Here is a 23324-nt window from a genome sequence, read left to right as displayed (position 1 = left end):
TGTTTCATATTCCTCCAACATGTTTCCTCATGCTGCTCCACTCTGGAACTCCTTCCTAGTCAGTGTCCTACCTTAACTCATCCTACAACCTCCTGCAATTCTAGAGGAATGTTAATGTCTTCTTCTGCTCTCTCAAACTCTCCCTGAGTAGCCCCGCCTAGAGTGGCCATTGACCTTCTGCAGGGTAAGCTCTGTAAAAAAAAATAAAACCATGTGAGTGTCAGAAACAAGTGACGCACCACTTGGTATTCAAACCATTGCGTTGAGAAATGCCAGCACATACAGAGCAATATATTTATTGGGGATGACTCAGCCCAACCCTTTTTGTAAACATCCAGCATAACTTACATAAAGCAGGCCAAAGTGTACACACACACACACCTTGCCCAGAAATGAATATGGTAAGTCAATTTTTTGTACGTTTTGTTTCTGAAACACTGACTAGATGCAATAGCAATGTCATTTTGATGAAAGCAAGTTGAACAAACATTGATTCACAAAGAACATTTTTGCATGCTCTTCCCCTTGAGAGAATTCCGTCAAAAACATGACAAAGTTACTTTCTGAACAGTTCAGGAGACAATAATCCAAGTACTATACTGGCCTTTTCCACCTGGATTCGGACTAGGAGGTGGTACACTTGCCACGTACTATCCGGTCTGTGGCACAAATGGCAAGTTTTTGAGAGCAGATTGGGCAAACCACAAGTTGTGTAGGTTCTAGGGTGGAAGCAGGCTGCCATTGCAGAAGCTCTTCACTGCTGCCTCCTATTGGGCGATCTGCACGTGTTACATGTGTGAGGAGTTCACATTTAGTCCTCAATATTGGGCCCAGAGCACTCAGGGAAGCATCAATTGAGTGCACGTGTTTCTGGCTGGTTGACCATCCTCAACAGGGAGCAGATACCTCATCCGCTAGGTGAGCGGTCACACTTCCTTCATAGATATTGACAAGTCAGGGGATGACGATGGTTCACGAGCGAGCGGTATTCAATGACAAAGGACGGACTATAACCGAAACAGGCCCGGACAGGCCAGGCCCGGAAATGTCAAAACGAAGGTTGCTGACCTTGAAATGAGATATAAAATAATGTATAATCAGTTATGAGGTTAGTTAGCTACACAATACCGAAAATTCGGTTCGATTCCGACAACTTTGAAAATTTCACCTTTCTAACCTTGAAATGTCAAAACGAAGGTTACTGACCTTGAAATGAGATATAAAATAATGTATAATCAGTTATGAGGTTAGTTAGCTACACAATACCAAAAATTCGGTTCGATTCCGACAACTTTGAAAATTTGACCTTTGTGACCTTCAAAGGTCGAAGATTCTGAAATTTGTTGGAAAACTTGTATTTCATGATGTATGTGATAAAATAAGAACATGTACGACATTTCACCCTATCAGGAAGCGAACATTGTAATAAAACCATCAAAAATCGACTTTTCTAAATTTCGTGACCTTGTGACCTTGACCTTGGGGCGAAAATGAAAAATCGAGCTCCGTGGGACTAGACACATGACATTGGCCTAACTAAATATCAAAACCCCTGTCGGATTCCACCAAACCCCTCGGAGAAGATGTAGCTTGAACTCGATTACCCCCTAAAAAGACATCTTTTTCGGGCGTGGCTCCGCCCACAATGGGCGCAATACGCCCACTCGAGGCAGGACACAACTGGATCATGATATCGACCTCCCACCCAAGTTTCATCAAGATCGGATGATATCATCGGGTAGTTATGCTGCGGACAGACAGACAGACACACACCCATGGCGAATATAGCGGTCACTCTGTTTGATAACTCGTGAACCAAAAATATGAATTGGAAAATGAAGAGAAAGGGGTTGGAATGGAGGGTGGGTGTGATGGTGGCGGAAAACATTTTAAAGAGGGCAAGGAGACAACGTGGAAGGAGAGAGTTTAAAGTTTTTTATGTGTATAATATTTTTGGCTAAATAAAGATTATATTGGGACTAGAGAGTTCATAGAACACGTCAACCTGCGCAGTCTTGAGGTCTTGAGAAACAAGGACATGGGTGGGGTCTGCGAGCAGCAAATTTGATTGGTCCACATTATGTTTTTGAAAGTGCCAAGAAGCCCATTTGTGTTCTACAGTGTTCAGGTATGCAATTAATTTGAAATAAAATAATGATTTTTAAGGTTGTTGGAAAACGTTTCATTGAAAGTATACCGCCGTTGATACAGCGTCTTTTACACCACCTTATTTAACATGATTGCGTTCGTTTTTCATGCCTGTTGCTTGTGTCCTTTATGACATCCTTAAAAACAGTAAGTTTCCTGTTTGGAATGATTTTCAAACTTGTTTCACAGACAGACAGACAGACAGACAGAGTAAAAATATGTTACTCCTCTCTGTCCATGTGCGAACGGGACAAATTCAGAGCCAAAGTACTGTTAAACTACAGGTTGGTTTTCCGATTCATGTTCAAAATACCTGAAACATAAACCGTCCTTTGTAGACAGACAGACAAAGTGAAACAATTGCTTAACCACACTTTTCGCTTCACACACACGGGATAGAGACGTGTACAACGTATGGTTGGGCACATGAGCACACGCAAGTACACACACATGCTCTGGCCTGTCTGAAATGATCAAATGTTGCTTTAAGCAATGTCCATCGTAACCGCATGTTCAGGTGGATTGATTAAAGAAGCAAACCATGTATCAGGTGTTCCAAATTATTGTCCTTCCATAATTAGATTTGTCCGACTATTTGTAGCAAAAGCTCAAAATATGAAATAAATAAATAAATGCAGTTGCTTCTGCAAGCTTCAGGGTGGTTTTTATTTATTTATTTTTTTGCAATTTATTGCATGCGATGGTGCCCGCAGTATCTTCTGTGTTTCCATCAGCGGGTGGGCTTGTTTTGGCAAGCGACAGATGAGAACGGAATGAGCCATTACCAAAGAATGGGCTTCGAGGAATGAAAAAAGAACTGGCAAAGTACTTTGGGAATGCATCACCAGGTCTGGGCACATCTTAGATTGTAATTATAGAAGTGATCATTCATCAGGGGAATCTTTCACTAAGGAAAATATGACGGCGCATATCGCACGCAACTGCGGGCCCAAACCGACACTTCTTCCTTTGAAAGGATACATCATCAGCGATGTGGTTTATTACCTTCCATGTTCACCAGAGAGCACTAATGTCCTGCCAGTGCATGGACTATAAGGATCCATGTACGTAAAGTATTTATTTTAAATTATGTTCCCAGCTAATGTACCATATAAATTTAGCCTGCACCTGAGAGTTCCATTACCAAATTGTTTTGGTATGCAAATATCGGACGGGATGCATTGGCTGTTTCAAATTACGTTGAAGTGAGCCAGGCCTTCCACCTGATTTGGTAAAAGTTGGTAGTGAAAGACACGCCTATTCAACGCAGGTGATACGCCTCCCCTGTCACGTGATTGGAGAAGTAGTCCCTCTTGTTGTTGTGGTGAAGATGCCAATCAAGCTGTTCTGGTGTGCTTGAGCACATTTTTATAGTAAAAAGAAGTAACGTGAAACACCATGTGTTATAGTGATCCCAAATTGTTCGAATCACTGAAAAGTCTGATGGGATTCCAACCCAACCTGTCATGAACAGTCCTCGTAATTCGAGACGGCCAGGTATGTGATGTGGCTTGCTGTTTCCACTGCCTCAGCCTCGGACCAGAACAGTGCACATTTGTAGAAGTCCTTGCATTTTCAACGATGAACTCCAACAAAGTCTCTGACTCTCTTTATCATCAATGATGTCTTTGACTCTCTGGAAAATCCCCTTTATCTCTTTGCTGATGATTCCAACCTTTACCGTAACATCGTTCGTCCTTCCGATAGAAAGGCAGCAGCCTCTTCCATCTATTCTGACCTTGGTGGAATCACAAACTAGTCAAACCCTTGGAATATGTCTTTTAACCCTATGAAATCCTCCGCACTCACTCTTTCTCCGAAAGGACCGTACCACAAATCCTCCCATCTACGTTCTCAACATCCCTCTTGAGGAAGTTCAATCATTCAAACTCCTGGGTCTCACTCTCAGCCATGACCTTCCTTTGGCAAACCACATTTCAAAGTTGGCCTCCAAAGCCAGTCATTGACTGGGCATCCTCCGTCGTACAAAGTCCTTCCTTGGCACACCTGAACTAGTATCCACCTAGAAAGCCTTCATCCACAGCGTGATGGAGTACTGCTCTCCCCTCTGTGCTGGCGTCCCTGCCTCACATCCTGCTCTGTCGCCTACCACCTCCTTTCTGTTTTGCACCCTATGCTCTTTCTTTGCTTTGTCCGACCCAGGTTTATGCAGGGCTCACATGGTCCACCATCAACCCCCTTCTGGTGGAACTCCCAAAATCCAAGATCACTGCTCACCTCCACTCATTTATTTTTATTTTTCCCCACCTGTGGAACCAACTTCCACACTGTCTTCTATCTCATCCTTCCCTTCAGGTCTTCAAGACTGCTGTTCTCAAAACCACCATCTCAAATCATCCCCCCTCCAAACACACCTCTTTCTTGGGTTCCAGTTTTTCCTTCCTGAGAGTTTCCTTTTGTATACATGTTGTCCTCTCCCTGCATCCATCGTTAGCCCTGATCATTTTTATATACATCCCTTATTTATCCAAGTCTCCCTCTATTTTGTCCCTCAACCCTGCTGTTGGTGTGTTTCTTTCCTCTCTTTGGACTGCTCCTTTTATTCTGTTAGGTCCTGATCCATTCTATGATCTCATTCCTCAATGAGCCTCAAATTTTACACAACAAAGTCAATATTGCAGTATCTTTGCAGCTCAATTTGTGTGGCTCTCAATGGAATTCTCTCATCTCCCCTTCCTGTTCAGGCTGGAGTTCCCCAAGGCAGTGTTTGGGGCCCTATGCTTTTTCTGGTCTTCATCAATGATCTCTCCGACTCTCTGGAAAATCCTCTGTATCTCTTTGCTGATGACTCCACTCTCTGCCGCTCCATTCCTCTTCCCTCAGATCGGCAGTCTGCAGCCTCCTCACTCTCTGAAGACCTCGACAAAATCACAGACTGGGCAAACAAGTGGAACATGTCTTTCAATCCTGACAAATCTCACACTCACTCACCCTCCCATCTACTTTCTCAACAATCCTCTTGAAGAAGTTCTGTCACTCAAGCTTTTGGGTCTCACTATCTGCCATGATCTTTCCTGGGAAAACCACAATTCCAATCTGGCCTCCAAAGCCAGACGCTGACTGGGCATCCTCCGTCGTGCGAAGTCCTTCCTTGGCACACCTGAGCTCCTCACCACATACAAAGATTTCATCCATAGCTTCATGAAGTACTTTTTCTTTGTATTTAAAGACGAGGCTCGTGTGTAAGAGCTAACATGTAGAGCATATAATAAAGAGAGCGGGAGACAAGAGAGGGAGAGAGAGGCAAGCACAACAACAGGGACATCGGGAGATCTGTGGAAGGGAGAGCGTTGCGGGTGGGGTACACAAGATAAATAAGATGGACACTACAAGGACTGCCAGGAAAGAAAAAGGAAATGGAAAAAGGTGGATTTGGGGTGTATTTACGGGGGTAGAAAAAAAATCAAGGTTTTGGATTGGGGAAGATAAGAGATGGTGGTGAACAGCTGTTTTAAAGACCTGGAGGGAGGAGTGGGATTGAAGAAAGTGTGGGAGTTTGTTCCAGGGCGGGAGAAAAAAAGAGCAATAAAAGAGTGACGGTGAGCAGAGGGTCTTGATTTTGGCAGTATTATCAGAAGAGGCTTGCTTGCAGATCTTGTGCGTCCTACAGGATTCTTTGGGGGACAGAGCACAGACAGAGCAGGGGGAGGCAAGGACAGAGAGGAGTCGGTAGAAGACAGAAAGACGACCAACCTGCCTGTGGTGGGAGAGTAAAGGCCCTCACAATCAGCTTCATCACAGGAGAAAATGATTTTAAAAACCTTGGTTTCTGCAGGGTGAAGCCAAGCTAGATGTAAGGCAGGAGCCCCAGCCCAGAATGGAGAGCAGTACTCCATTGAGCTGCAGTTGAAAGATTTGTATGTGGTGAGAAGCTCAGAAGTACCCAGAAAGGACTTCACATGACGAAGAATGCCCAGTCTGCGACTGGCTTTGGAGGCCACCTTAGAAATATGGTTTTCCCAGGAAAGATCACGGCAGATAGTGAGACCCAAAAGCTTGAGTGACAGGACTTCTTCGAGAGGATTGTTGAGAAAGTAGATGGGAGGGTTTTCCAGACGAACTTCATGGAGAGACAAAGTGAGTGTGAGATTTGTCAGGATTGAAAGACATGTTCCACTTGTTTGACCAGTTTGTGATATTGTCCAGCTCTGCAGAGAGTGAGGAGGCTGATGTCTGCCAATCTGAGGGATGAGATGTGGAGTGGCAGAGAGTGGGGTCATCAGCAAAGAGATAGAGAGGATTTTCTCGAGAGTCAGAGAGATCATTGATGAAGACCAGAAAAAGCACAGAGTCCAGAAAACTGCCTTGAGGAACTCCAGCCTGAACAGGAAGGGGAGATAAGAGAATTCCATTTAGTACCACATGTTGACTACGACCGGCAAGGAAGTCCACGAGCCATGCCTGCAGATTTCCTGGATATCATTAGAGGAGAGGACTGCTCTTCCCTCTGGGCTGGTGCTCCTGCCTCAGAATCATTGAAACCAAAGCTTTCAGAATCATTGGTATCTCCCACGATGAAGCTGATTCTGAAGGTCTTTCGTTCTCTCATTACAGACAGGTTGGTGGTCTTTCTGGCTTCTGCAGACTCCTCTCTGGCCTTGCACCCCCTGCTCTCTCCCCCCAATATTTCCGCAGGACACACAACGTCTGCCAGCAACCCCCTTCTGGTGAACCTGCCAAAATTAAGACACTGCTCACCTTTACTCTTTCATTACCTCCAAAGGTGGATGGGGGTTATGTTTTCACCCCTGTCTGCCTGTTTGTTTGTTTGTGTCTGTCTGTGAAGATATCTCAAAAGGTTTTGGACAGATTCGGACGAAATTTGGCAGACAGGTAGTGTATGTGACACGGACAAAATGATTAGATTTTGTTGAAGACCCAGATTCGGATCCGGCCAGCAGAATTTTTAAAGTGATTATTCACCATTGAGAGATAGAGCTAAAACCGATACAGAGCACGATATCTCAAAAGGTTATGGACGACTTATGACTAAACGTGGTGGACGAGTTGGTCAGGTAACCAACCAACAACAAGCCGATTAGATTTTGGTTCAGGTCCGAATCCAGATCCGGCCTATCAGTGGGATACAAAACATAAACATTCAGCCTGGTGGAGGTATGTGCTCTACCGATTGTCCTTCCAGTTCCTCTTTTTTCTGTCTCTAGAAGAAACTCCAACACTCTCTTCATCCCATGCCTCCCTCCAGGTCTTCAAAACAGCTGTTCACCAACATCTCTTATCTTCCCCTATCCAAAACGTTGATCTTTTCTACCCCCGTTAATCCACCCCAAATTTACCTTTTTCAAATTAGGTTTTTTTCTTGAAAGTCCTAGTAGTGTCAATTTGTTTATCCCATGTACCTCCGCCTCGGCCCTCTCCCTTCCACAGATCTCCTGATGTCCCTGTTCTCTACTCTGCTGATGTCCCTGTTCTCTACTCTGCTGATGTCCCTGTTCTCTACTCTGCTGATGTCCCTGTTCTCTACTGTTGTTGTGTTTCCCTCTCTCTCCCCCCTCCCTTTATTATAATATGTTCTAAGTGTTAGCTGTTACATGAGCCTCAACGAAGTCTACAAGAAAAAGTCTTAATGTAGAGGAAGAGAGACAGGTGAGATCAGCACACAGAAAATAACACTTTAATCAGAATTGTTCCTGGATGATCCAAACGGAAAAACACAAACTTATGATTTAGCTTCCAGGGAAACGGGTCGACCAGGTTACATATACTCATTCACATACCCACACATTCACACACTAGCACATTTGCACACGCGCACATTTGCACACCCGCACATTTGCACACCAGCACATTCACACGCCAACACATTCCCATGCCCGCACATTCGCACATTCCCATTACCACACATTCCCACGCCCACACATTCCCACGCTCACACATTCCCACGCTCACACATTCCCACGCTCGCACATTCCCACGCCCAAACAATCCCATAACCACACATTCCCACGCTCACACATTCCCACGCTCACACATTCCCATGCCAACATATTCCCACACCAGCACATTCCCATAACCACACATTCCCATGCCCACACATTCGCACATTCCCATAACCACACATTCCCACGCTCACACATTCCCCGGCTCATACATTCCCACGTCAACACATTCCCATAACCACACTGTCCCACGCTCGCACATTCCCACAACCACACATTCCCACGCTCACACATTTCCATGCTCACACATTCCCAAGCCCACACATTCCCACGCCAACACATTCCCATGCCCGCACATGCGCACATTCCCATAACCACACATTCCCACGCTCACACATTCCCACGCTCACACATTCCTACGCTCACACATTCCTACGCTCACACATTCCCATGCTCATACATTCCCATGCTCATACATTCCCACGCTCACACATTCCCACGCCCGCACATTCGCACACCCGCGACCCCTCCTGGACAAGTTCATCACTCCCACGCAGATTATTGGCTCAGTGCAGGACAATAGTGATTTGTAGTCTGTACCAAATTAACAAGCAATAATCCATTAATAAAGAAGTGATGCAAAAAGACGAATTAAACAGGTTTTTGGTAAATTGTCAGCAAACTGTGTTTATCGAACCGAGTCGATGTTTCTGTTTCGTGACCATTTTGCGATCATTTTGTCACCCCAATGTAATCCGCTGAAGGTCCCAATGCCAAACGAACGACCTTTACCGCCCTCTGGAGGATTTATATGGCGTGATACCCTCTGTGTTCGGACATTGGGGATACCGTATTGTATTTAAAATGAGCTTTTGATTTTGTTCCATTCAAGTATCGATGTTCGTGGAATAGAATAACGACATGGAGCAAATCGATGAACCCACAGAATGGGAGCAAAGGGTAAAGTTCAGTAATGCTTATTGGGTGTAGTAAAGTTCAGTAATGTTTGTTGGGTGTAGTAATGTTCAGTAATGTTTGTTGGATGTTGTAAAGTTCAGCAATGTAAGTTGGGTATTGTAAATTTCAGGAATGCTTGTTGGGTGTAGTAATGTTCAGTAATGTTTGTTGGGTGTTGTAAAGTTCAGCAATGTAAGTTGGGTATTGTAAATTTCAGGAATGCTTGTTGGGTGTAGTAATGTTCAGTAATGTTTGTTGGGTGTAGTAATGTTCAGTAATGTTTGTTGGATGTTGTAAAGTTCAGCAATGTAAGTTGGGTATTGTAAATTTCAGGAATGCTTGTTGGGTGTAGTAATGTTCAGTAATGTTTGTTGGGTGTTGTAAAGTTCAGCAATGTAAGTTGGGTATTGTAAAGTTCAGTAATGTTTGTTGGGTGTTGTAAAGTTCAGTAATTTAAGTTGGGTGTTGTAAAGTCCAGTAATGCTTGTTGGGTGTTGTAAAGTTAAGGAATGTTTGTTGGGTGTAGTAAAGTTCAGTAATGTTTGTTGGGTGTAGTAATGTTCAGTAATGTTTGTTGGGTGTTGTAAAGTTCAGCAATGTAAGTTGGGTAGAGTAAAGTTCAGTCATGTTTGTTGGGTGTTGTAAAGTTCAGCAATGTAAGTTGGGTAGTGTAAAGTTCAGTAATGTTTGGTGGGTGTTGTAAAGTTCAGTAATTTAAGTTGGGTGTTGTAAAGTTCAGCAATGTTTGTTGGGTGTTGTAAAGTTCAGTAATATTTGTTGGGTGTTGTAAAGTTTAGTAATGTAAGTAGGGTGTTGTAAAGCTCAGTAATATTTGTTGGGTGTTTTAAAGTTCCGTAATTTAAGTTGGGTGTCGTGAAGTTCAGTAATGTTAGTTGAATGTAGTAATGTTAAGTAATGTAAGTTGGGTGTAGTAATGTTCAGTAATGTAAGTTGGGTGTAGTAATGTTCAGTAATGCTTGTTGGATTGGGTAAAGTTCAGTCATGTTTGTTGTGTGTTGTAAAGTTCAGTCATGTTTGTTGTGTGTTGTAAAGTTCAGTAATGTTTGTTAGGTGTTGTAAAATTCAGTAATGCAAGTTGCGTGTTGTAAAGTTCAGTAATGTTTGTTGGGTGTAGTAATGTTCAGTAATGTTTGTTGGGTGTTGTAAAGTTCAGCAATGTAAGTTGGGTATTGTAAAGTTCAGTAATGTAAGTTGGGTGTTGTAAAGTTCAGTAATTTTAGTGGTTGTTGTAAAGTTCAGTAATGTTTGGTGGTTGTAGTAATGTTCAGGAATTTTTGTTGGGTGTAGTAATGTTCAGTAATGTTTGTTGGGTGTAGTAATGTTCAGTAATGTTTGTTGGGTGTTGTAAAGTTCAGCAATGTAAGTTGGGTATTGTAAAGTTCAGTAATGTAAGTTGGGTGTTGTAAAGTTCAGTAATTTTAGTGGTTGTTGTAAAGTTCAGTAATGTTTGGTGGTTGTAGTAATGTTCAGGAATGTTTGTTGGGTGTAGTAATGTTCAGTAATGTTTGTTGGGTGTAGTAATGTTCAGTGATGTTTGTTGGGTGTAGTAAAGTTCATTAATGTTTGTTGGGTGTTGTAATGTTAAGTAATGTTAGTGGGTGTAGTAAAGTTCAGTATTATACTTTGTGTTGTAAAGTTCAGTAATGTTTGTTGGGTGTAGTAAAGTTATTAATTTAAGTTTAGTATCATGAAGTTCAGTGATATAAGTTGGGTCTATTAAAGCTCAATATATCTAATTATAGGGACTCTTCACAATTACTCACCTACTTCTCGTGATAGCTCACCCCCTCTTTGCGATAACTCGCCTACTCTTTTCGATAGCTGGCTTACTCTTTCATAGCTGGCTTACTCTTTTCGAAAACTTGCCTACTCTTCGTCATAGCTCACCTACTCTTCACGACAACTCACCTACCTTTATGATAGCCCGGCTACTCTTTGCAAGAAATCTTCTACCTTTGTGATAGCATGCTTACTCTTCACGATAACTCCCCTACTCTCCATGATAGCTGGCCTACTCTTTGCGATAACTCATCTACCTTCGTGGCAGCTCGCCTACTCTTCAGGACAGCTCGCCTACTCTTCAGGATAGCGCGCCTACTCTTCAGGATTGTGCACCTACTCTTCAGGATAGTACGCCTACTCTTCAGGATTGTGCACCTACTCTTCAGGATTGTGCACCTACTCTTCAGGATAGCGCGCCCACTCCTCAGGATAGCTCGACGACTCTTCAGGATAACTTTACCTCCCATTGTGACAGCACGCCAATTCTTCGTGATAGCTCGCATACTTTTCACGATAGCTCGGCTACTCTTCGTGATAACTCACTTATTCTTCACGACAGCACACCTATCCTTCGTGATAGCTCGGATACTCTTTGCGATAGCACGCCTACTCTTTGCGATAACTCACCTACTCTTCACGAAGGACACAGTGGGATCTTTAGCATCCACCAACCAATGCCAGTAGACCGGAAACAAGCATCTTAACATGGGTGTTGCAGCACACGGAAGCACACAGACGGTATTGGGAGGGCGTGGTGCACAATAATTGATTGGTTAATTGCGTAATTAAAATAAATAATAATGGTAAAATAATTAAATTAATAATCATTGGCTAATATAATACCTAAATCACCAGCGGTTCATCCGAATCTGTAACTTTAAAACAATTAATTAATCAAGCCATTAATCGAATAATTGAATAATGAATCGATTAATTGATGTATCAGAAAATCAAAAATACTCTTTACAGCCAAATCACTTGGTCGTGTCCAAAGATCAGCTTCCTAGCTCAAAAGGTGCCTGAGATATTACGCAGATGCGAAAGGAAATACACACACACACACACACACACACACACACACACACACACACACACACACACACACACACACACACACACACACACACACACACACACACGTGTATATATATATATATATATATATATATATATATACATATATATATATATATATATATATATATATATATATATATATATATATATATATATATACATACAGACTTGGCATTTAATATGGAATATCTTTTTCGTGGGGGTGAACTTACTTTTCAAGAGGACTTAGAACCAAAAGTTCATTGGAATTATGTTGAAATTATTCGAGGTTTTGTTAATGTGACCTTTAAAAGAAACAAAAACCACATTTGACATTTCGAAGCAAATAAATTGATCCTTGAAAGTGATGTAAACTGATATCGAACTCAATTCATGGACAGTACAGTGTTAAACTTCTGTGCGTTTTCCAGAAGTATGTCTTTATTTTGCACATTAGCCAAAAATGTTTTTTAACAAAAACAAAATTTACATTACGACTGGGATTACGGACAGTAAAATTACAGTTCAGTACTTCGTGTAACCCCCACGAGCATTCAGGAGAGCACGTACACGTTGAGGCATGCTGTTCACGAGATTTGCCAAGGTTTGGACAGGAATCGCTTGCCATGCAGTTACAATAGCCTGCTGTAATTCACGCACAGAGGCAGGCTGCTGGTCCAAGTGGTCTATTTGACGCGTTAATTCTGCCCACAAGTTCTCTATCGGATTCATATCCGAGGACATGGCAGGCCACTACATATGCTCTACACCACGGTCAGCAAGAAAGTGTTGGATCATGCAAGCACGATGAGGCCGTGCATTGTCATCTTGGAAGACAAAGTTTCCTCGAAAGGCTGCACGAACAAATGGAAGCAATGTTTCTTCCAGAATGGCCCTGTGCTTGAACTGGTTCAGGTTTCCATTCAGAACAACCAGGTCAGTTTTGCCCCCTGCATGAAAAGCAGCCCAAACGGTCACCCCACCACCTCCAGCTTGGACTCTTGGCAATATACAATCTTCGTTGTAGGCTTCATGCACTTGTCTGCGCACTCGGACGCGGCCGTATTGACGATAGACCAGAAATCTAGACTTGTCACTGAAGATCACATGATTCCAGTGTCCTGGCTGCCATTGACGGTGCTCTCTGGCCCACTGCAATCGGCGCTGGCGGTGTTGTCTGGTCAGACGTGGCTTTCTCAGGGGACGCCTGGCATGATAGCCTGCTTGAACCAGTCGTTGGTTGACTCGCCTTCTAGATACAGGCACATTTGTCAGTTGCTGCCACTCAGCCCTAAGCCGATTAGCTGACTTGGTACGGCCATTGCGGACTAACCGGTGCAGCTGGCGATCATCCCTCCTTGTGGTTCTGCGGGGACGTCCTGACCTCGGTATTGGAGTAGGGACACCCCTCTGAACATTTCGTTTCAGGATCTTTGACACCTGACCTTGAGTGATGCCATACTGCCGAGTAATAGCACGCTGTTTCATGCCGGAATTTCGTAAAGCCACCACTAAATGACAAACAGCATTGTCGAGTTGACGGACCATCACCAGGGGAGGCGGCAATAACTTTTGTAGACGTGCAGCAGTTGTTTTCCACTAATACAGAACGCAACAACCCTTATATACCTGATTGTGAAGCCAATCGTCAAATGTACCTGTCCGTACATTTTGTCACGCCACCTGTGATATAATCCTGTTGTTAACTTCTTGCTGCGACAGACAATCAGTGACATGGTTCTTTTCACAAATAAATCACCAAAGTGTAAAAGAAACTCACCAGATTGATATACCAAGTTCAGAAAGTAAGCCCAAGTCAAGAAAAAAAAAATATTCCATATTAAATGCCAAGTCTGTAGATACAGACTTGGCATTTAATATGGAATCTTTTTTTTGTGGGGGTGAACTTACTTTTCAAGATGTCTTAGAACCAAAAGTTCATTGGAATTATGTTGAAATTATTCTAGATTTTGTTAATGTGACCTTTAAAAGAAACAAAAACCACATTTGACATTTCGAAACAAATAAATTGATCCTTGAAAGTGATGTAAACTGATATCGAACTCAATTCATGGACAGTACTGTGTTAAACTTCTGTACGTTTTCCAGACGTATCTCTTTATTTTGCACATTAGCCAAATTTTTTTTTAACAAAAACAAAAGTTTAATTACGACTGGGATTACGGACAGTAAAATTACAGTTCAGTACTTCGTGTAACCCCCACGAGCATTCAGGAGAGCACGTACACGTTGAGGCATGCTGTTCACGAGATTTGCCAAGGTTTGGACAGGAATCGCTTGCCATGCATTGAAAATAGACTGCTGCAATTCACGCACAGAGGTCAGCTGCTGGTCCAAGTGGTCGATTTGACGCGTTAATTCTGCCCACAAGTTCTCTATCGGATTCATATCCGGGGACATGGCAGGCCACTCCATATGCTTTACACCACGGTCAGAAAGAAAGTGTTGGATCATGCGAGCACGATGAGGCCGTGCATTGTCATCTTGGAAGACAAAGTTTCCTCGAAAGGCTGCACGAGCAAATGGAAGCAATGTTTCTTCCAGAATGGCCCTGTGCTTGAACTGGTTCAGGTTTCCATTCAGAACAACCAGGTCAGTTTTGCCCCCTGCATGAAAAGCAGCCCAAACGGTCACCCCACCACCTCCAGCTTGGACTCTTGGCACTATACAATCTTTGTTGTAGGCTTCATGCACTTGTCTGCACACTCGGACGCGACCATCTTGACGATAGACCAGAAATCTAGACTCGTCACTGAAGATCACGTGATTCCAGTGTCCTGGCTGCCATTGACGGTGCTCTCTGGCCCACTGCAATCGGCGCTGGCGGTGTTGTCTGGTCAGGCGTGGCTTTCTCAGGGGACGCCTGGCACAATGGCCTGCTTGAACCAGTCGTTGGTTGACTAGCCTTCTGGATACAGGCACATTTGTCAGTTGCTGCCACTCAGCCCTAAGCCGATTAGCTGACTTGGTACGGCCATTGCGGACTAACCGGTGCAGCTGGCGATCATCCCTCCTTGTGGTTCTGCGGGGACGTCCTTGCCTCGGTATTGGAGTAGGGACACCCCTCTGAGCATTTCGTTTCAGGATCTTTGACACCTGACCTTGAGTGATGCCATGCTGCCGAGCAATAGCACGCTGTTTCATGCCGTAATTTCGTAAAGCCACCACTCCATGGCAAACAGCATTGTCGAGTTGACGGACCATCTCCAGAGGAAGCAGCAATAACTTTTGGAGACGTGCAGCAGTTGTTTTCCACTCATCCAGAATGCAACAACACTTGAATACCCGAATGTGAAGCTAATCATCAAATGCACCTGTCCGTACATTTTGCCACGCCACCTGTGATATAATCCTGTTGTTGAATTCTTGCTGCGACAGACAATCAGTGACATGGTTCTTTTCACAAATAAATCACCAAAGTGTAAAAGAAACTCACTAGATTGATATACTGAGTTAAGAAAGTAAACCCAAGTCAAGAAAAAAAATATTCCATATTAAATGCCAAGTCTGTATATATATATATATATATAGTCATGGCCAAAAATATCGGCACCCTTGCACTTTTTTCAAATAACTTACAATTTTCTCTAAAAATAAGTTGAAATTGACAAAAGTATTTGGTCTCCACAATTCGCTATTTTACTGTTAATATTACAGAACCTTTTTTTTATTTATTCAGAGCTTAATATATCCTTTTAAATCAGAAAATAAAAAGAAATGGCATTGACAAAATTATTGACACACAAGACTTAATATTTGGTAGCACAGACTTTGGACAAAATAACTGCAGTCCAGCGCTTCCTATAACCATGAATGAGATTCCTACACTTCTCTCCTGGAAGTTTGGGCCACTCTTCTTGTGCAAACTGCTCCAGTTCTCCCAGATTTGAAGGGTGCCTTTTCCCAACTGCTGTTTTCAGATTTCTCCACAGGTGTTCAATGGGATTTAGGTCTTGACCCATTGCTGGCCACTTCAGAACAGTCCAGCGTTATGTCGAAGCATTATTGGCTGATTTTTGAAGTATGTTTGGGGTAATTGTCCTGCTGCAAGACCCATGACCTTCGACGGAGACCCAGCTTTCTAACACTGGATTGAACATTGCGCTCCAAAATGCTTTGGTAATCTCCTGATTTCATGATGCCATGCACACATTCAAGGTACTCGGTGCCAAAGACAGCACAGCAACCCCAAAACATCACTAAACTCCTCCATGTTTGACTGTAAAGAAGGTGATCTTTTATTTGAAGACTTCATTTTGTTTTCTGTAAAGAGAGAGATTATGTGCTTTCCCAAAAAAGCTCTAATTTGGTCTCATCTGTCCACAGGACATTCTCCCAGAAGGATTTTGGCTTGTGCAGGTGTGTTTTGGCAAACTCTATTTTATCGAGGTGCTTTCTCCATCATTCGAACAATCCTTCGCTGCAATCTTCGATCAAATTTTCTCTTGCGGCCACGTCCAGGGAGATTGGCTACAGTGCCATGGGCATTAAACTTCCTGATAACATTGCGTACGGTGGACACAGAAATATCAAGGTGTCTGGAGAAAAACTTGTAGCCTTGAGATTGTCCAGGCTTGGCTACAATCTTGTGTCTGACCTCCTCAGACAATTCTCTGGTTTGCTTTCTTTTCTCCATGCTCATTGCTGTACACACAGTGACACACCACAGCAAAATGACTCCTTTTCTCTATTCAAACTGGTTGAATGAGTGATTTTTATATTGCATGCAACTGCAACTCACCACAGGTGAGTTCAATTCCAAAGTAAAGGTGAATCACCTGCTTGAAATCTAATTCTTTCTAACAACTTCTCGGATTTCTGTGTGGAATAAGCTAAGATTTAGTAATTTTTTCAGCATTTTCTGTTTTGTTCCACTGCAAAGCAAAGAAATACATATGTGGATACCAAAATATTTTTTGGATTTCAATAATTTTGTGGAATAAATGGTGATTATTTGAAAAAAGTGCAAGGGTGGCAATATTTTTTGGCCACGACAATGTGTACTTAATTCATCTTTAAATAGGTACTGTTACGGATTCGGCACTTCCGTGGGTGTGGTTTTCATCCACTTGAAACATTTCTGATTATGTATTATTATTACTAGGGCATGCCCGTACTATATATATGCCCGTACTATATATCTATCTAAAATTATATCCCCCCCCCCTCTATTTACATGAAATGGTTTGGTTCATTCGCAACGCCAAAGCGAACGGCGAACGGCTTGCGAGTACAGTGACAATCCCCCCCCTCTATTTACATGAATGGTTTGGTCCATTCGCAACGACCACAGAACCCCCCCCTCATGCAATGGTTTGGTCCAAAGCGAACGGCTTCCGGAGTTTGGTAAAGCAATCGCCATCGCGTGCACAAACGCGCAGGAAAGCGAATGAATCGCAAATTCGTTTTTATTAGTGATACGAATTGAATTGGGAGAAATTGGGAGATGAATGAATTGGGAGAAATAATGCGCATAAGAAATCGAATTACGTACCGTAATGGCGGTCAGCTCGTAACGCGCTCAGCTCCGCTCGTCTCACATCGGCCACGCCTACGCAACAAAGCGTTCTGTGATTGGATGCCGGAAAGCGTGCTGCCGGACAGTCGTCACTGTCCGGAAGTTCGCAAATCGCAGTTAGGATGAATCGTTTTAATTTAATCGCAGTTTGAATTCGTTTTAAAACATAGTTTAACGGCAACATAGTTTTCCAACGTGAAATAAATGAATACGCTGTCAAATGTGCCGTCCGAGGCAGAGTCTGATCGCCACGTTCGGCACACGTGATAGCTCGCTGCTCTCTGATTGGTTGAAGCGTTTTTTGGACATATCTCGGTAAGTAATTGTCCGATTAATATGAAACCTTGAAAAGGCACATCCTCGGGTCCCCAGCAATATACCTGGCAAGTTTCAAGTATATCGGACCCGTGGTTGTCGAGAAACAGCGGTCACAGACAAACACACAGACAGACACACACACACACAGAGATTACTGGAATTATAGATAGATTATTGGGGTTTGAAGGAAACGGCGATGATTGTTGTTAAAAGGTAAGGTTATTGTTGTTAAAAGGCGAAAAGGGTTAATATTTTTAATGAAACAGGAAACCGGATCGAGAACCGGAAGACGACGAGAGAGAGAGGGGAGGAAAAAAGGGGGGGGGGGGGGTGTGATGAAAAAGATGGAACGAGACGCGTGGCTTGAAGCTCCGTAGCGAGCGTGGTCGAGCGAACGTCGCGAGTGAACTTTGAGTCCTTGAAAGGGATTTCCTGCGATCGGTGTTATCGCTGTAGGATTAAAAACCTGCGTATGAAGGTATAGGCGTTGAGGTTTCGAAGAATTCCCCGCCAGGTCGATTCGACTCACGTAAGAGCCATCGGCCATTTTGAACCTCGCGCGTCCTTCACTGACAAAGGTTTTGCCGCGTCAGCTTGTCTCACCCTCCGGTCATTCGCCGGAGATGTGGGTGCACAAAGCGGCGTTCGAAGATTACGCTGCAGTTCCGATTGAACTGTGAATGTGCACGTCTGGTTCGCGCCTTCGGGGATTTGCCTTTTCGCCGCCAGTTTGCTGTGGGTTTGCTCTGCCTTCCCCTCATTACTCGCCGCATCGCCTCTTCGCCTCATCGCCTCTTCGCCGGGATCACCTTTGAGTTATAGAGACATTGAGAAGTGTTCTGTTCCATTCCCTGCGAGTGCAGTGAGTTACGTTACCTTAGCAGATGGTACCATTTTAAGATATATGGATTGTATGGTTGATTGCTATCATTGTTGTATTGTTATTCCTGTGTGGTTGTTAATATATTATTTGTTTGTTGATAACCATTGGTGTGGTTTCAATATTGATTTTGACACGGAATAACATTTTTCTGCCGTGGCTCCTCTCGGGGTTCGGAGGTATACCGAGACCAGGAGGTCGGGGAGGAACACGTAACAGTTGTGCTTGAGTTGTGCTTGAGGAGGGATTTTAGTGGGGGGCTTTAATGGGCAATCTTTGAACATGACTGTGTGTCCACCGGTTTAAAATATCTAAAAGACTGAGGATCCAAAAGACTCCAAGGACCCAGAAGACCCCGAAGACCCAAAATACCCGAAGACCAAAAATACCCTGTAGACTGTTAAAGACACAAAAGATCCAGAAGACTCCAAGGACCCAGAAGACTCCAAGGACTCTGAAGACCCAAAATACCCTGAAGACCCAAAATACCTTGAAGACCTAAAAAGACTGGAAAAACCCAGAAAAACCAAACGACTCAAAAGACCCTGAAGACCCAATCGACCCCAAAGACCCCGAGGATCTAAAATACCCAAATAACCCCAAGGACCCAAATCTCAGAGGACCCCAAAGACCCCAAGGACTCAGAAGACCCCCAAGGAATCAGAAGACCCAAAATATCCAGAGGACCCAAAATACCCTGAAGTATTAAAGACCCAAAATACCCCAAATACCCATAAAGACGCCAAATACCCAAAATACCCCAAGACCCTTAAATACCCAAAACACCCTGAATATCCAAAATACACCACAGCCACAAAACATCCCAAAGACCTTTAAATACCCTGAAGACCAGAAAGACCCCAAAGACCAGAAAGGCCCCAAAGACTGGAAAGACCCTGAAGACTGAAAAGACCCAAAATACCCCCACAGACCTTTAAATATGCCGAAAACCGAAAAGACCCTGAAGACCTAAAATACCGCGAGAACACAAAATATCCCGGTTACTGAAAGGCTCGAAAAGACCCAGAGGATCAAAAAGAACAAAAAGACCATGAAAACCCAAAATATCCCAGTTACTGACAGGATCAAAAAGGCAGAGGATCAAAAAGACCCAAAACCGCAAGACCAAAAATACCCCAAAGACACTTAAAGATCCAAAAGACCCCAAATACCCAAACAATCCAAAATACCGAAAAGACCTCGAAGACCATTAAAGACCCTGAGGACCCAGTGGACCCCAAAGACCCAAATTACACCTAAGGCCCTAAATACCTCAAAGACCCTTAAATACCCCAAATATCCAGATCGAGGATGCAAAATACTCCAATGACTCAAAAGACCTAGAAGACACATAAGACTCAAATGACCCAAAAGATGCTGAAGACCCAAGAGACCCTGAAGACCCAAAATACCCAGAAGACCCCCAAGGACTCAGAAGACCCCCAAGAACCCAGAAGACCCAAAATATCCAAAAGACCCAACAGACCCTGAAGACTTAAAGACCCAAATGACCATGACTACCCAAAATACCCCAAACACCCTGAAGACCCGAAAGATAAAAAAGACCCTGAGGAACCAAAAGACCCAAACAACCCAGAGGACCCAAATAACCCAGAGGATCCATACAACCCAGAGGACCCAAATGCCCCAGAGGACGCAAACGACCCAGAGGACCCAAAATACCCCAATGATGCAGAAGACCCCCAATGGACTCAAAATACCTAAAATACCCCGAAGACCCAAAATACTGAAAAGACCCTGAAGACCCAATGAGTCCCAAATACCCAAAAGATCCCGAAAACCCAAAAGACCCTGAAGACCCAAAAGAGCCCGAAGACCCAAAATCCCCAGAGGAAACAAAATACAGAGGACCCAAAATACCCCAATCAATAACCCAGAAGATCCCAATGACCCAGAAGACCCCCCAAGGTCTCTGAAGACCCAAAATACACCGAAGACCCAAAAGATCCCAAATAGCCAAAATACCAAAAAGACAAATACCCAATGGGCCCCAAACACCAAAAATACCCAGAAGACTGTTAAAGATCCAAAAGACCATGAAGACCCAAACGACCCCAAAGACCCCAAAGACCCAAAATACCCCAAAGACCCAAAAGACTGAAAAGACCCTGAAGTCCCAATGGACCCCAAAGACCCAAAATACCCTGAAGACCCAAAAGATGCTGAGGATCCAAAAGACCCAAACAACCCCAAGGACCCAAATGACAAAGATTACCCAAAAGACCACAATGACTCAGAAGACCCACAAGGACTCTGGAAATATAAAATACCCCAAAATAGCCAAAAAAACAAAAGACCAAAAAGACACAATGGGCTCCAAACACCCAAAATACCCCATAGACACAAAATATGCTGAAGAGCCAAAAGACTGAAAAGACCCTAAAGACCCGATGGACCCCAAATACCCAAAGTTTTGGTAAGACCCAAAGACCTGAAAGACCCTGAGACCTCAAGGAACCAGAAGACCCCAACGACCAAATAGACCATACACATCCAAAATACCCGAAGACCCAAAATACCCTGTAGACTGTTAAAGACACAAAAGACCATGAAAACTCAGAAGTCCCCAAGGCCCAAAATACAGAAAAGTCATTGAAAACCCAATTGACCCCAAACACCCAAAATACACCCGAAGACCCATAAATACCCAAAAGACACTGAAGACTCCAAATTCCCCAAAGACCCATAAAGACCCCGAAGACCCAAAATATCCAAAAGACCCCCAAATACCCCAAAGACTGCAAGACCCTTAAAAGACCCCAAATACCTCAAAAACCCTGAAGATCCAAAGACCCTTAAATACCCAGAAGACCCAAAAGACCATGAAAACTAAAAAATACCCTGAAGATCCAAAAGACCCAGAAGACCCTTAAATACCTCAAGGACCCAAACTATCTCAAAGACCCATAAAGACCGAGAAGACCAAAAAGACCCCAAAGACCCAAAAAGCCCAGAGACCCAAAATATCCCAAAGACCCCCAAAAATCAAAAAGACCCAGAAGACCAAAAAGTCCCTGAAAACCCAAAATACCCCGAAGATCTTTCATGACCCCACAGAACCAAACAATCCAAAACACCAAAAAGACCCTGAAAAACCCTGAGGACCCAGTGGAACCCAAAGACCCAAATTACCCCAAAGACCCAAAATACCTAGATGACTGAAAAGACCTGAGGACCCCAAAGAGGCAGAGGACCCAAAGGACTCAAATGACCTAAAATACCCCAAAGACCCAAATGAACCAGGAGATCCCAAGGATGCAAAAGAGCTTGAGCACCCAAAAGACCCAAATTAACCAGAGAACCCAAAAGACCCTTAGGAGTCTGAAGACACAAAATAAGAGTAATTATGTCTCTTACATTGCAATTGTAGACAGTGGCTTGCAAACCGAGCCTCAAGTTTGGTGTACGGAAGCGTTTTTTTATTACAATAAATACACGGCAAAGGGAGGTTAAATTCAATGAACGTGATGTGCAAAGTGCGCAGAGTAAACTGAGTGTTAATTTCCATCTGTAGGATGTCAATCCAAAACACCAAAATGACCCTTAAAGACTCTGAGGGCACAGTGGACCCCAAAGACCCAAATTACCCCAAAGACCCAAAATACCCCAAAGACCCAAGATGACCGAAAAGACCCGAAGACCCCAAAAATCCAGAAGACCCAAAAGACTCAAATGACCCAGAGGACACAAAAGACCCAAAAAATCCCAAGGATGCAAAAGAGCTTGAACACTCAAAAGTCCCAAATGAACCAGAGGTCCCAAATAAACCGAGGACTCCGAAGACCCAAAAGAAGGGTAATTATGTCTCTTACATTGGAATTGTAGACGGTGGCTTGCACATTGAGCCTCAAGGTCGGTGTATGGACGCCTTTTTTTTAAATCACAATAAATACAAGGCACAGGGAGGTGACATTCGCTAAACGTGACGTGCAAAGTGCGCAGAGTAAAACGAGTATTCATTTACGTCTGTAGAATGTCTAATAAATAAAGAAGATATAAGCACCCCTGACACTAGGCCCAGACTTGGCATGCTCACGCCGCTGTACCTTTAAAAACGGTTCCAACCCGTCATTTTGACGGGCTTTATACTCGTTATTATAATAATGCCTCTGCGGGGGCATACAAACACCAAGATGAACCCAAAAGATGACCGAAACCTGGAACCTGATCCTTTATCCCAAACTCAGATAGCCGGATGTGAAAGAAAGAAGCATGTTGGAGACACAATTCGAGCGATACTGTGGGCCTACGACCTTCGCTCTCAGAAATGTCAGATATATTTGTGGAAGTGCTGCTTTACAGTGTGACCCTGTGTGTCCAATTCATATTGTGTTCCACTAAATCGACTCGAAACCTTATTGCCACATGTCAACATTCTCGAGCGATTTATATGAATGTCATTCAGGGTCTACATCTTGACTTTTAAGTACATTCTTCTCGACATCACTGTTTTCTGAGAAAATCCTTCATTCTCCCTTTCATTGCAATATTCTTTATCCCTGTCAACTTTTCAATGGTTTCAATTTATTTATCTTTTTATATAAATGGCAAAGCGAAATCGACCTAATTGTGTTTGATTCCTGTGATATTGTTGTCAGCATGGAACTCCAAAACTCGCAATTCTTTAAAAGTATTTATAATTGATTTATATCACAAATAGTAGAACGATTTAGGACTGTGA

General features: G+C 43.3%; 1 long non-coding RNA gene across 3 annotated transcripts in view; it reads right to left on the bottom strand.

The window, feature by feature from the left end:
* Window positions 1–280: 280 nt before the first annotated feature.
* LOC137423813 (uncharacterized) overlaps window positions 281–23324 on the bottom strand; it is a 60919-nt gene continuing 37875 nt past the window's right edge. For 2 of the 3 annotated variants that reach the window (XR_013622780.1, XR_013622782.1), the window contains one exon: window positions 281–1747. This is a non-coding gene — a long non-coding RNA (uncharacterized LOC137423813). The remainder of the gene's footprint in view (window positions 1748–23324) is intronic. The other variant, XR_013622781.1, reaches the window with a different exon arrangement.

Source organism: Myxine glutinosa, chromosome 3 (genome assembly GCF_964187855.1).
Source record: "Myxine glutinosa chromosome 3, kmMyxGlut1.1, whole genome shotgun sequence".
Lineage (NCBI taxonomy): Eukaryota > Metazoa > Chordata > Myxini > Myxiniformes > Myxinidae > Myxine > Myxine glutinosa.
The sequence above is the reverse complement of the archived record's forward strand: the minus strand, read 5'-3'. Positions and strand labels throughout refer to the sequence as shown.